The sequence below is a fragment of the Rousettus aegyptiacus genome, unplaced genomic scaffold, assembly GCF_014176215.1.
Source record: "Rousettus aegyptiacus isolate mRouAeg1 unplaced genomic scaffold, mRouAeg1.p scaffold_m13_p_4, whole genome shotgun sequence".
In the NCBI taxonomy this organism is placed as follows: Eukaryota; Metazoa; Chordata; class Mammalia; order Chiroptera; family Pteropodidae; genus Rousettus; species Rousettus aegyptiacus.
In genome coordinates, this window is record NW_023416307.1 from 4,627,144 (window position 1) to 4,639,166 (window position 12,023).

Consider the following 12,023-nt stretch of genomic DNA (forward strand, 5'->3'; position numbering starts at 1 on the left):
CTTTTCATTTTCTATTGCCTGCAAAGAATACAGGATCCTGTCTGTTCTCTTACTACACTTATTTTATTTCTTCTTGCTTTTAGCTGTTTTATCTTTGCCTCATCACTTAATGATTCTTGTCTGCCAATAGAAGTGTCATAGCTTTCAAATAATGTTAGGTTCAGTTTGATTAGTTCGCTGTGTGAGAGAGGGTATCTTTCTTTATTAAGGCAGTTTTGGTGAGGATGTATGTTATTAATGATGTAATCGTGCTTATTCCTTTTATCTTTGCTTAAAAAAAATTCTTCCTCTTTCTTCTCTAGCAAATATACATATACATATATAGGCTATATTTTCTTTGCTTTTCTCAAGTGATTTTGTTTTAAATTCTACTAACAATTTATCTTAAGTTGTTAAAAAGTTCATATTGATATTTATGAAATTGTCAATATAAAAAATAAAGCACTCGATGACTTAGAACTAGCAAACATGTCACTGCATCTATATATTGCATTTCCGGAGAAGACAGTTAGGGCCACACTATGTGTAGTATAAGAATAGAATGGCAGCATCTACTCAACCAGAAGAAAAGGTCATGTTATTTGGCAGTTTTTAAAACTTATAATGGCTACTAGGGAAGAAATTGACTCCAGAAAATGTTAAATGATTCTGTTTTCAAAATGTTTTTATTTTCATTGGTGCACTGCTGACATCAGAAAGCTGTGGGTATGGCTTTCTCATTCCCGGAAGAGTTTAGAAAAATGGGAAGGGGTCCCCTTTCACCCAAATGCCCGTGGATTTGGAGAGCAGATCTGGGGCTTTGCCTGTGAAACACTTGCCACTCTTGCCGAGGTTATAGTCACAATAGACTTTGTTTGATAAGGTTGTCAGTTCTCTGATTCTCGGGACTTGGGAGAGCGGCATCCTGGTGCTGGGGGCAAGCTAGGGGTCAAAGAATTGGGGGGCCTGAATCCCAGGCCTGGCTGTGCTGGAAGCCAGCTGTGTGGACACCCTTCATCTCTCAGCTGTCAAGTGATGTGTGCTTGTGCCTCATTTGTTATAGAAATGGAAATAAATAGATTTGTAATGTGACGCCAGTGAACAGTGGGTAATAGAAATCTACATGGCAAAGTATTGACTGATAATAATGATAATAATAATCAATAGCAGCTAATACATGCCAAGCACGTGCCTTGTGCCAAATTTACTAGATTCTTGAATTCTCACAGCCACACTGTGATTATGGCTGTAGTTTCTCCATTACACAGATGAGGAGACTAAGGCTTGAGAGGCAGATCTTTATCCGAGTCACACAACTGGTTCCTGGAAGAGCCTGGTTTCAAACTGTGGTCCTTTGGGGTCTTGCAACAGTAGACTCTGCTTTGCTGCCTTCGACCAGGGCAGGGGGCATAGGGAACTAAGATTCTAGGAGAGAAATCAGTTAGTAAGCATGAGAATGTTCGAGACCAAACCAGATGACCTCCTGAACTAAAGGGGTCAGTAAGTCTGAATTAAAGGACAGCAAGGGTGGGGTGAGACCAGAGAGAGAAAGACGAATGGCCTTGGTGTCACTCAGCATGACACCAGGCAGCTAGACGCTGTTGGTCGCGTGCATATCTGGTCTTTGGATTATTAGAGTATGAACAAAATTTAGAATTCTCCCAGAGTTTTTACAATACCCATTCTACATAGAGTGAATTGTGTGAGAATACTTCATAGAGATTTGATACCTTTTTATGTGTCTCTCATGTGGGGCTGAGAGTAACTGTGCACACTTGCTTCATCAGAAGTGCCAACCATCAGCAACGAGGGAGTGATGTTAGGGGGTTAGGGTCAGCCTCATACTTTCAAAGGCTCTTCAGTTTTCCACCTGCAAATAAACTTAAATTACACGTTTAATTCCCTGTCCTTTGTTATGGAAAAGAGGAATTCACTGTACAGGCTGGAGAAGGAAAGTACTCTTCCCTTTGCAGACGCACCGTTTCCTTCTTCAGTCCTCCTTCGTTCATGCTTCAATAGCAGCTGGTCTTTCGTTGAGAGTTTTCCCTTATAAAAAGTTCTTGTTTCTCAGATCTGAGCAACTCTTTCGTGGGCAAATGCAATTACTACATTGGGAACCTTTTATGTATGCTCCTCATTTTAAAATAAAGCAAGAAGACTGAGTAACAGCTCTGGCTTCAAAGAGGCCCCTTAATTAGGTTAATCCAATCAAGGAAACTCTAACCTGTAGCTACTGTGTTTTAGAAATATGACCCTCTAAGTGGTGGCAGAGGTGGCAGAATGTCGATACTCGGAAAGGAAATCTGTTACTTTTTCGGTCTATAGTGATAGGATTTGCAGCCTTGTTTTATTTGATATCTTCACATTTATATGTTCGCCACATTTTTGATGCCAAAACTGGGACTGATGTTTCAATCGCGAAAACCTTAATTTAAGGGCAAAAGGAAAAGTATCCTCCCCTCCCCCCACCCCGCACATTTATTGTTATGCACGTATGGAGGAAAATTACAGAAAGACTCTTTTGTGAATTTTGATATTAGCAGGATAGGACCGACACTATGATAAGTCTTGCTGGATATTATGTAATGTTGCCATATTTACATAAGACTTAATTTTATCTGTAGTTTACCCATGTCATGTGATAATGAACTATTTCATCACTTATAGGAAAGACAAAGTACTACTTTCCATAATAGAGTTCAGGCTAATCCCATTTCCTCCCCAGCTTTTGTGAATTTCTAAAGAAAAGGGAGTGGCTGGCCAGGCCACAAGTGTCCCCTCACTCTACATTTAGATGGACTTCTGTTTCGAATGAGTGGGGATATGAGTCTTTTCTGTGTGGCCTGTGTTACATCTTTGTCCTGTGCCCTTGGAAGGGGTCCTTCTCCAGGTAATACATTAAGAGAAATTTTATTTCCCTTTTGGTATGTAAGCTCCTGAATTTGGAGGCAGTTGAGGAACTACTGAAGAGAACTTAGTGTTAATTTCTAAATGGACACAAGGTGCGCATTTCTGGCTCAACGTGAGGTGACAGGTAGGTAGTGAAGTTGTGTCTGTGCAAACGAATGATTGTTGTGGATTGAGTTACAGCCCCCCCCCCCAAAAAAAAATGTTGAGGCCCTAACCCCCAGTACCTATGAATGTGACCTTGCCTGGCAATAGGATTTTTGTAGATGATCAAGTTAAGATGGAGTCACTTGAATGGGTCCTAATCCGCCATGACTGTGTCCTTATACAACAGAGGGGCATCTGGGCACAGAGACAAACACCCAGGAAAGACAATGCGAAGACACAGGGAGAGCGCCATTTACAGGCTGAGGAATGCCTAAGACCGTCCGACGTGAGGAGGGAAGCCTAAAACAGATCCCTGCAGCCTTCGGAGAGAACCGACCTGCCCCATACCTACTCCTCCATCGCAGACTTCCAGCCTCCGGGCTGGTGAGACGATGCCTTCCTGTCGTCCGAGCCACCCAGCGTGTGGTACTCATCACAGCAGCCCCAGCAAACCCATACAGCGCTTTAATTCCCAGTGGAGCCATTTGGGGTGAAAATTGTAGTAAGTTTTCAAGCCAGACCAGAGTCACTTGTCCCAGTGTCGCTGTAGGGGAACAGGACCAGACTGCATGGCCGAGTCACGCTTATACCGAAACGCTCCGAACTCGCCAGGCAGGGGCGTGCGGAGGCGGACATCCGCCCCGGGGCGCGTGCCAACACGGATCGAGTCTGGTGACCCAGCGTTCTGTTTCTTTCTTTCTGTCTCTACCGACACTTCATACCATTAGAGACTATGATTTCCTGTCCATACTTCATTACGAAATTGAACAGCACCCCCGCGGCCCCACAAACACACGATATAATTTTGACCTTGCTAGCTCTAATTTCCCCATAGTATTATATATATACTATGTATTAAAATCGACAAAAAATTTTACCTTGTGGTCTACTTAAAACAAAACAAAACAAACAAACAAAGAAACAAAAAATCCAACACAGTATGTTTAGTTGTGTTCTGTCCAGACAGCTTTCTCTTTCAAAATAAGTTCATCATCGCCGATGGAAAAGTCTGCTTTGAAGCCCCAGGATGAGAGCCTTTCCAAGCCTGGTTTTTCACCGTCGACGCACCGGAAGTCACCTCGCTGCTTTTGAGGGTTTGCTAGAAAGTCCTGGCTATTTTTCCTAGGAGCGAATCAAACAGCTGAAATCGAAAAGAAGACTAGAAGAAGGACCAACGAAAGAAGAAAGGCCGAAGGAAAGAAGGGAGAGAGGCAGAGAAGAGAACGTTTGAAAGGGAGAAAAGGAGAGAGAAAAAATGAGCAGAAAAAAAAAGCCAGAGTGACATTCCAGGGGACCCCAGGCAGTCCGCGTGCGTGTCCGCGGCACCTGGCTCAGGCTCACTGCGCCTGCTCTCTCTGCCGTGAGGATAGGGTTGTATACGGCACTGTGGGCGTCTCAGTTTTAAAAGCGCAGAGGAGACCTGATAGTGATACCGCATTAAACGCATCTCCTATTGATTCTTTCTAACCTTGCAAAGCGAGCCCTGCGCGTTAAGTACCTTTTACTCCAGCCCGGCTGATGGGACCACAGATGTTAACTGCATGGCTGCATTTCCTCCGAGGTCAGCAGACAGGGCAAGGGGGAGGTGACCGCGGGAGCATCTTCTGGCCCGGGGACTGTTTACCCTCGCTGCCCTCAAATACGGCTTGAGGACACATGTCTGGACAACTCTGAACCACGGAGACGTTAAATCGAGCCTTGCCACCTGGCCGCCCGCTGCGTAACCAGCCGCGCGCATGCGTGCGGCTGCGTTAAAACAAGGACTCGTCATAGAAGAACGTAATTCATGGCTTAAAGCTGAAGTCATCTCTTACCAAGCTTATTTTCTTTAAGTGATGGGGCTTTTTTTTCAAGTAATAAAAAAAAATTAAAATAACACTGTTATTTTAGGTACTCGGCTTGGATGTCCGCTGTAACATTCGTGCTGCGTTTCTTGTCACCACGTGTGGCTCATCGTGGGTATGGAGTGGGGGGCGCGGAGATGCTCGTCATTTCTTTGCGGCATCCCTGCTGTCCGTGGATCGGTCACCGGGACTGAAACCCCTATTTACCATTCGTTAAACCTCTGACCAGGCTTGGTTTGGAAGCTCTCTCTTTTCTTTTTTCATCTGGGAAATGAGGCCAGATGAAAAAAGAATGAGCAGTTAAAATGTGTAGCAGAGAATACACCCTCACTCAAAGGTGGCAATTGTTTTGTTTCTGTGATTGCTATTACTAATGTTATAATCATTAAAACTTTCATCTGTTAGTCTGGATGGCTTTCCATGTGTGGAGAGCAATGTGGAGTTGCCGTGGGGGCCACAGTTCACCTCGGAGCGGGACCTGCCGCCCACTCCGCGGGGTTTGGAGAGCATTGGGGAAACTTTCTCAAATGCCCGCCACCCTCGCTGATTTCTCTTGGAGCCTGGACTCCCTGCCACCATCCTTTAGATTAGCACACACATGACCTGATTTACTCTAGGAGAAGGGGCTGGGGGGCGGGGCGGGGGCGGTCAGCACCCGCAGATTGTAAAGTGTGAGACAACAGGGGCATGTCAGTCTTATGTGCATCGCTCAGAGATGAATGTCGAAACCAAACACAAGCAATCGCATCGAGTATAATGAACGCTATTTAAAAAAGAAAAACCAGGCAGAGAGAATTGAAGGAGGTGACCGGCAGAGCAACCATACTTGGCCTAGTGGTCAAGGCTGACTTGCCGATGCACTTAGGAGAGCTAAGGCTGAGCCAGGAGCGGGGGCAGCTGGGAAAAGAAGGGCCAAGTTCTAGGTAGAGGGAACCGTGCGCCCAGTGGGCCTGAGATGGGGTGGCATCATGCCCTGGAGGGATTGAGGAGTGACATCGGTCAGAGAGGGACAAGGCAAGTAGGGCATGGGGGCCACGCTGAGCATTTCAGAGCACTGAGGAGACACCGAGACCTTCCAGAGAGAAGCTGCTTCCATGCGCTCATCTTGCAGAAGAATAAACTGAAGTTATTAAGTGATTCACTTAAGACACACGGCTGGGCCCTGAAAACCCACTGCCTCACCGCTCCAGCATTTCTCTGGCCTGTGGCCCCAGCTTAACACAACGTGGGGGACTGCGAGTGGTCTTTGGAACAACACAGAACCTTGGTAAAACCGGGGTCCTAGCACTGCCAGGGAAAATGAGGAGGCAAATAGTGTCCTGGAAGGATGTTATAAAGATTAAATCATTCAGTTTATGTAAATCACCTGGTACAATGTTCACCACACTGTTATTTGGTCAATTAAGGGTCAATTTCTCTCTCAAACAGGCATTTTGCTTGGCCAGAAACTTGATAACAAATGAACGTCTTCTAGCTTTAATCAATAGATGAGTGAAATCTTTGCGATAGCTTTTTAACTCCATGTAGGGTAATCATGCGACAGATTTCCTGGGAGACAGTTCAGAGAATGCTGGAAGTTCTCTATCTTGCCCGGAGGGTCCAGTTTAGTGCAGGGCTTCGCTGCTAGCGGTCAATCCAAGTTCTCCGTATTCCATGAGATAAATGATGTTATTTCCTGCAGCCAGGAAGAGCTCATAGAACCTCAGCGACAGCAAGACTGTCAGTCCAGCTCTGCTGCTGGCTGTTCGATTTGGGACAAATCATTCAACCTGTCTGAGACCCCGTTTCTGCCTCCGCAGTGACACAGAGGTGGATGTAAAGCCCTGATCAAATGCCCAGTGTACAGTAGGAGCTTCGTCAACGTTGGTGGCCCCTCCTCTCTGCCTAACCTCAGTACCAGGTCCAGGGAGCACGAATGCCTTTCGAAGCAGCACCCAGCGTGGGAGGGTCTTGGGTTCTTCTGCTATGGGGTTGGTCTCATGTGGAAGCGTGGCTTCCCCCAGCTTTTTGCACCCAGGGGTGATGGCTCCAGCGCAGCATCCCTTTAGCCTCAGAAACATCGATCAGGGCCCTGGAAGGCAACCGACGACCTCTTACCCAATTCCCGTTTTTGCAGCGGAGGGAACTATAAAACCCAGCGAGGCAAGTGACACACTGGAGATCGCACACCCGGCGCAGGATCCCGGTTGAGAGAGGATCCCTGTCTCCAACTCTTTCAGTCAGTGGCTCTCCATTTTCCTACTCTACCCCTCAGGCCTCATGGAAATGTAAAGAACATAGAGTTCCAGGATTAGCCGGATGGCCCTGTCTGGCTCCAGCCACTGCTTCTCCCTGTGTTTGTGATCTTATCCGTCCAATGCAGATGACACTCGCCCACCAGCTGTTGAGATCGCAGGGGGTTGAGGACCCAGCATAACTGTTCCAAAGGGGTCAGTTCTGGTGTTCAGTAAGCCAAACGGCTTCCCTCCATATAGTCTGTCTTTCCAGTTCTTCTGCTTCTCTATTATTTTTGAGTCAAATTTTTAGATCTGAATGCTTGAAAGCATTTATCGAAGGCTTTAAAATTTTTAGTTGTGGCTCAACTCAACTCAAGCTTTATTTTAGCTTCCCTAATATGTTCTAATTGGTTTTGAAGTTTTGAAAACATTCTCTGTTGTAGAGTCAGTGGGGAAACAGGCCTTCGGATATGTTATTGGTAAAAAACGCATAATGGCATAGCCTTTGTGACAGAATTAGCAATATTATGTATCTGTGCCTTTAAACTAAACAATCCTACATCTAGGATTTACCCCAAAGATAAACTAATAAAATATGAATGCAAAAGTCTATTCATGTGGCACTAATTGCAATAGAAAAAAACTGGCCATAATCTAAATATTCATCAGGAGAGGGCTGGTTGGATGAACCAGCTACATGTACACAGTGGAGTGTTTATTCTAGATCTATCCAGGGAGAAGAAGACTGACTTACATGCTGCTTGGAGTGATCTCTAGGGTATTTTGTTACATGCAAAAAGAAGGGTGAAGACCAGAATATGTGATATGGTTCCTTTTGTCTAAGAAGAGGGAGTATTTAATATTTAATTCATTAAAAAACAATAGGACGAGGTGGAAACAGAGTAGAGGCAACAGGTTTGGAAGCTCGATTTTTCCTAATGTACCCTGTTCTGTACATTTAGAAACATGCAAATATTTTATGAAATTATGCAGCAAAAGATAAAGGAATTAATTCAAACACGAAGTTAAATAACCAACCTAACTGAATATTAGCCATATGGAAAGGAATTATTTCAAATGATTCTAACCTTTGCAGGCAGGTACACTTCGGAGATATTGTGGGTTCGACTCCACATGACCGTAGGAAAGTGAGTATCATGATAAAGTGAGTCTGAATCTTTTTGCTAGCGGAAGATCTTGCCTTCAATTTGTGAAAAATGCAATGCCTCTGAAGTATGAGAAAGTGAAGTGTAATAAAATGAAGAATGCCTGTATTTATCTGGCTGTATATCTGCAGTAGGATATGTCCCAAAGACGAAAAGAACTGCAAAGAAATCTTAAATTGCTTATAGTAGTTACATCATTGCTAACATGTTGATAGGGTTACTCTAAAACTATACATAACTCAGGACAAAGCACATAGTATTATATTAATATCATAAGGAACCAAGCTTTTTTGAAATAAGAGAGGAAGAATCAAATAGGACATCAAAGAAATGAAATAAAAGCCTCTAACCCTAGACTCAAAGTGGAAATATCAGTATGAACTCCTGGAATATTTTTCTGTTAAACATATTTCTGACTCCATCCACTGAGAAAAGTTCTGGAACCAATAACCAATACAGAAGAAATTTATTCTCTAGCATTCATCCTGTAGTCTCCAAATACCTTTCTCCCTGAAAGGAACCAGAGCATCTGAGAAAAATTGGCTGATTCCAGTCTAGGATGGGAATGGTTTGAGTTGAGCCTGTAACATCTTGCCACACCCAAAAGCCCAATGGTTTGTGATAAAAGATTCAAAACACATGGGAGCCAACATGCAAAGGCTCCTACTGGCCAAAGACAGAACAACTGCATCCAAAGATGAATATACCTATAAAATAGCCTCTACAGTGCATTAAAACATGGAGGATCTGTAGAACCCATGCATTCGTAACAATATTTTAAAAACGTATGTGCTGCCTTTGAAGAATGCTAGGGAACCAACTCATTATTCTGAAAACTGGTAAATAAAAGAAAGGAATCGAGCATTTTTTTCTTTCCAGATATGCCTGTACCTTGGAATAACTAAATAATAGTGGAGGAAGTAAAGTTCCTCCTTCTTAGAAGAATTCCAATTCCCAAATGAAGAAAGACTCAGAAGGAGTTAGCGTACCGCCACTTTGCAACCTGTCGTGAAATAATGGACCATCGCAACAATCATCAATAGTTGCTAGAAACGTTGGGTGAGAAGCTGAGGAGAAACTTTCTAATGGATGGACGAAGCTGGCATCACCCACCCCCATCGGTTAAAGACAACGTCACACAAAATGTGAAGCAAGCAGACATGACGTACATCCTGATATGATGCGAGGGGGAGGACGGAGCACCTCCTGGGATGTGTTATCACCCAAAGCTTCCGACCTGAGCCCAGTCCAGTCTCCAGACCTCACTGCCAGTCTACAGAAAATGCAAAGGGCAGAGGAATTTACTCAAAATGGCCACAGGGATGCAGTCAGCCGCATCCAGGATGTAAGAAATGCAATGTAGGCTAGTCAACAAATAAATTGCAAGAAAACAAAAGAACGAGGGCAAAGGCATAGATAAACAGATTTAAGCAACATGACCCATATGCAGTGTAGGAGCCTGGTTCACTTTCTGGTTCAAGCATGCAAATGGTAGAACCAACCATTGCAAATGTTTGAAATTTTCCATAATAAAAAATAGGTTTTGATGGATCGTTTGATCGTATGTTTTTAGATGTGGACATTGCTGTGGACTTGTTAGTAGCTGGGAGGAGGGGAATATGGATTGAAATGTATGTGTGTCTAAACTTCAGGCCTTAAAGGAGTGCAAATTACTAGGATGCACATCTCTTTCTACTGTATGTAATTTCACGGTGTTCCTTACATCCTGCTCCAATCTAAAAGCTCTTTGAGGACACAGAATAAATTAATGGCTTTCTTATCTTTAAAACAGTGCTTGGAAAGTGATGTGCTTAGTAAAACTTCTTTGGCTGGCAGTGGTTGACCTTCTGCCAAATTGAGAAGCAGGTAACATTTATCTCCATCATGGCTGGACCCTACTCTAGGCTCTACTGGGAACACTGCCCCATTAGCAATGTCAAGGCAAGTATGGGATTGTGAGTGTAACCTTTCTCACGGGTATTAGTTTATTAGTTCTGTGATTGCTATCAATAGTTGTGAAACCAAGAGCTATGCTTCTATTATGGAAATTACAGGGAATAAGAGGAGGCAGTAGGTTTGGGGCTAGGAGACCTACCCATTGCATCAGTTTACCTCCTCCAACTATTTGCAAGGCTGCAGCTCATGCCAAGTCAGAGGTGAGGAAATTCTGCGACGCACCCCTGGCTCCTGGGTGTGCAGGTCGTGGGTGGTCATCTAACCTTTCTTCCTGTAATAAGATGCTAATTCCTGGAAACGGCCTCATGTTTTATAGTTGCATGTAGGCCATCGAGAAGGAAGAGTGCCAAGGCCGATTGGGATCTGGTTGAATAAAACTGGTCTTATTAAATGCTAAAACAGTTTGAAGTAACATGGACACATATCACAAGCTGTGTCACTCGTCCGGTGATCAGGAATGGACAAGGTCGTCTCAATATTGTAAGAAAACTCTTTTCTTTGGAAAATTCAATTCCTTTGATGATACAATTGACCAAATGAAGACAGCACTGAGTTCTCAGTGCTCCTCCGCGTACCTGTCTTCCTTATCTGCCACTCAGCCAAAAGTCTTCTGAACGATCATCTTAAGAGTAGGCAGTGCGTCGGGGGAGACTGGAGCTGACGGTGGCTCAGAACATCTGGCTCCGAGAATGCTAACCCGACTGTCACCACCAGCTCAGCTACTCAGCTCTTGGTGCCAGGCATGTTCCTTTTAGATGAATCAGTGCAAATTTGTTATTATAATCATCTTGCTTTCTCTCATAACTTTGGGAACAAATTGGGAACATGGTTTTCCCACCCACAGTCCTCAATAATCATCCTTTTGTGCCTATTTTTATTTCTGAGAGACTTCTAGGAGATTTAAAAGGATAGCTTCTTAAACTTAATCTGAATAGCAGCTGGGGGACAAAGGTAGGTGTTGGCTGTGGATGTGGTAACCATTCTGTCCTCTGCCAGATCTTATTTCTGTTGTTGTAATGGTGAAGAAAATTAGCTGCCCTCTTGTGCTAATGATTTCAGAATATCGCATGGGAACTAACGGCTCGGTCTTTCAAAAAAATATTTTGGATTCTAGAATATTCTGTTTTGTTCTGCAGATCATAGTCAATTGCTGGCATAATCATTGTGCTACTAAATGTCAAAAGGAAGAAATTTTTTGTGCCTTAATACACTTTCACATTTTTTTTCCTCAATTTTATTTATTGCCCTTTGAACACATGCTTGAATTCTTTCCTTTTCCATGAATGTTCTGTTCATTTTATTTCGCTCATTGGCCCTAGTCATTTATTACCTGTGTTTCCCATATGAAGGAAATCACTAGGCCTTATAGATTTTGTTCATTTTTTTTTCATTTTGTTCTGAGAGGGTAAAAGCATACTTTTGAACTTGTATTTTCTACGCTTTAAGTTTTCTTACTTATAAATGTCATTAATAACTAAGTACTTTGGAATATCGGAAGATAGCTACTTGGATGTGATGGTCTTAGATTGTTCATCGCTGGTAATGGAGAACGAGTCTGCCGTGGCACAGAGCTGCTCATACAGTGGTATGAGCCGCGAGGAGACCGCCTCAATGGCTGCTGTGATGGACGGTAGTGTGGAGGTTGTTTATTTGGGAGGATTCCAAGTGATTAAGAATGGAAGGATCCTGGAAGTCTGAGGATCCCTGAATGACTGGGTGGAATGAGTCTGTCCACTGCGTTTTGGGGAGCAGAGCATCAGGGAGCCAGGGTTCAATACTCCACGTCTATCACTTGCTGGGTGGATCAC

At 43.7% G+C, this 12,023-nt stretch overlaps 1 long non-coding RNA gene across 1 annotated transcript; it reads right to left on the bottom strand.

Moving 5' to 3' along the window:
* Positions 1-652: 652 nt before the first annotated feature.
* On the bottom strand, positions 653-4,788 carry LOC118601713. Its single transcript, XR_004950553.1, has 3 exons — positions 4,532-4,788; positions 1,710-1,849; positions 653-1,404 (listed from the first exon to the last, which is right to left on the bottom strand). It is a non-coding gene; the product is annotated as an uncharacterized LOC118601713 (long non-coding RNA).
* Positions 4,789-12,023: the final 7,235 nt, after the last annotated feature.